Here is a 3,672-nt window from a genome sequence, read left to right as displayed (position 1 = left end):
AAAGTTCTGGAGGCTAGAAGTCTGAAATCAAGGTGTTGGCAGGGCCAAGGTCTCTCAGAAGTCTTGAGGAGAGAATATGTTCCAGGTCTTTCCCTTGTTTCTAGTGTTACTGGCAATCTTTGGTGTTTCTTGCCTTGTTGACATGTCACACCAATCTGTGCTTATGTCATCACATGGCATTCTCTCTGAGTGTCTAGGTCTCCATGTCTCTTCTTTTCTTCTTCTAAGAATACCAGTCATATTACATTGAGGACCTACCCTACTCCAATATGACTTCATCTTAACTTAAATCTTAATTCATCTGCAACAGCCCTATTTCCAAATAAGGTCACATTCATAGATATTAAGGGTTAAAACTTCAACATATATTTTTGGGGGAATACAGCTCAATGCACAACAGGCAGCTTATTCAAGTATTACGTGATTTTTATAAACAAGAAGCTCCAGGTCTGGCATACCAAAGCCTGACTTGAATCCTCAACAAGAGCTGTAGTTCTTCAATCAATTCTAAGACTTAAGAAGCCAGTTGAAAAATCCAGAGTCCCTTTAATGAAAGGGAGGCCAAGTTCCCTTGAGGTGACACTCTGCTACATAGCCAAGAATTTATGTTATAAGTCTTTCTCTTAGCTATCTCCAAAGGGACCTGTGGCCATTTGCCCAGGGTGTTTATGCATTGGGGAAAGGAAAATAATCAGACTCTTCAAGGAGTACCAAACAGTGCCTCTGAACTGATACCCGATTCCTAGAGATCACTATGCCACGTGGTCTAGCAGGCACATCAGGGGATTCTGAATGTCAGGTGGCCAATGGAATTTTGGCTCAGGTTTGTCTTACAGGGGGCCCACTGAACACACCCTGTTGTTATTTCCTAATTTTGGAATACCCAGGAGGAACTGGACATGCTCAGCAACTGGCAGAATCTCTATATTGTTTCCATGACTTTAGGAGAGTGGGCTATTATGATAGGAAAGTGAAAGATATTATAATTAACTCATCCTCCAAAATAGTGAAATCAAAAGCAAAACTTTTGATTTGAAGGGCTGCAGAGATTAGTGCCGACATCAAGGATTTGAAGGATGCAGGAGTGGTGACTCCCATCACATTCTCATTCAACTCATAATTTGGCCTGTTTAGAAGACAGATGGATCTTGGAAAATTATTGTGATTTATCATAAACCTTATCATGAGGTGACTCAAATTGCAGCTGCTGTTATAACTATTCTCAACTTTGCAGCCCTATGCATAGCCTGGTCTGCAGGGACCTCCATTGTCTCTCCATTCCATAGGACATCATGCTGGTCCACTGTGTTGAGGATATCAGGATTATTAGCCCTGGCAAACAGGAAGCAACAAGGATTCTAGATGCCTTGGTAAGACACTTGCATGCCTGAAGGTGTAAAATAAAGCTCACAAAATCCAGACGTCTCCCACCTCAGAGGAATTATTAGTGTTCTGGTGGTCTAGAGCAGGATAGCAAACTATGACATGCAGGCCAAATCTGGTCTGTGGCCTGTTTCTATATGGCCTGTGAGCTAAGAGTGGTTTTTAAATTTTTTAAATGATTATTAAAAAAACAACGAATAATATGGAACAGAAACTGTATGTGACCAGCAAAGCCTAAAATATTTACTAGTTAGTCCTTGACAGAGAGTCTGCTGACCTATCATCTAGGTCCTGTTGAAATATCTTTCCAAGGCAGAGAACAAGTTGCTGCATTTCGACTCTCCTACTAGTAAGAAAGAGGCACACACCCTTGTGGGCCTCTTTGCGTTTTAAGGACAATATCTACCTCATTTGAACGTGTTTCCCTGATCCATTTACCAAGTATCCAGAAAGCCTTCCATTTTTCAGCATGGCCCAGGACAAGAGTTGGCTCTGTAAAAAGTCCAGTCTGCTGGGTGAGTTGCTTTCTCATTTCAGGTCGTTTGACCTAGCAGATCCTATGGTGCTTGAAGTGTCTGTCGCAGATGGAGATGCTATTTGAACCTTTGGCGGGCCCCAGGAGGAGAATTACAGTGCATATCTTTGGGATTTGGGGACAAAGCTATGCCATTTCTGAAGATAGCTACTCTTTTGAGAAACAGCTTCTGACTTGTTACTGCTCTGAATGCTTGACCGTAGACTACCAAGTTACCATGTGAATAGAGTGCCCAACCTGAATAGATGTTGTCTGACCTACCAAGTCATAAAGTTATGCACACTCAGCAACCCTCAATCATCAAATAAAAGTCATATATATAACATTAGGCTCGAGAAGATTCTAAAAGCCATGAGCAGATATTCCAGTTGTCCAAAGCACCTACTCCTGCTACATTACCTTCAACTCACACCTATGTTCTTATGAGGAAGTTTACTATGACTAGTTGACTACAGAAGAAAATCTTCAGATCTGAATTACAAATGATTCTGCAATACTGGTTGACACCACCTGAAAGTGGATGGTTGCAGCACTCTATTTGTATCCAGATGGTCTCAAAGGACAGTGGTGAAAGAAAATTCTCCCAGTTGGTGGAACTTTGACCAGTGCATTTGATCATTAAGTTTTTCTGGAAGGAGACATGGACAAAAGTACAAATATACGTCATTTTACGGGCTGTGGCTAATGGTTTGCTTTGGTGGTTGGGGGCTTAGAATAATTAAAACATTGGTGAGAAAGAGCTCTAGGGAAGAGCTATGTGGATTGACATCTTCTAATGGACAGAGAATGTGAAGATGCTTATGTCCCATGTGAACACTCACAAAAGGGCAACTCAGAAGACAAGGACCTTAATAGTAAGGTGGACAAAATGACCTATTTTGTGGATGTCAGTTAGCTTATTTGCCCATCTGACCTAGAAGTTGAGACTGCCACCTGGCTACTTTGGGTTCTTAATGACAATGAAAAAATAGGCAAAAAAAAAAAAAATTACTAGAGTGGCTGAGGAGATTAATTCTGACTATGAAAGGAGATCCTGACCATGCAAAGGACATGAAGAAGAGCATGTCTGTAAAGCAGGAGATCCTCTGGTCTGGCACTTAGTCCTCCCGTGTCCTGTGATAAAAGCCAACGGATCTACACGGATGCTTGCCCATGAATGTCCACAGCAGCATTACTCATAGTAGCCAAAAGGAAGAAAACAAACTACATGTCCATCAACTGATGAATGGATAAACAAAACGCACACTGTGAAATATAGTCATTCCTCGATATCCGAGGAGACTGGTTTCAGGATATTCAAGTCCCTTAATCAATGCTCAAGTCCCTTATCCAGCCCTCCATATCTGTGGGTTTCACATTCGCAGATACGGAGGGCTAACTGTATTCCATTCTCAGTGGAATAGTATTTAGGCATAAAAAGGAATGGAGTACTAATACATGCTGTAACATGGCTGAATCTTGAAAACATTATGCCAAGTGAAAGAAGCCAGACACAAAAAAGTCCCCCATATCACGTGACTCCATTTATATGAAATGTGCAGAATAAGCAAATCTCTAGAGACAGAAACTATGTTAGTGGGAAACTATATTAGTCCCATTACCTGGGGCTGGGAGGCTTACGGGTCAGGAGCGGAGCGACTGCTCATAGGTACAGGGTTTCTTTGGGGTTATGAATGTGTTCTAAAGTTGACTGTGTGGTTGTTGTACAAGTCTGTGAAAATACTAAAAACCATTGAATTGTACACTTTAAGTGA

Source organism: Equus quagga, chromosome 6, assembly GCF_021613505.1.
Source record: "Equus quagga isolate Etosha38 chromosome 6, UCLA_HA_Equagga_1.0, whole genome shotgun sequence".
NCBI classification, from domain to species: Eukaryota; Metazoa; Chordata; class Mammalia; order Perissodactyla; family Equidae; genus Equus; species Equus quagga.
The sequence above is the reverse complement of the archived record's forward strand: the minus strand, read 5'-3'. Positions refer to the sequence as shown.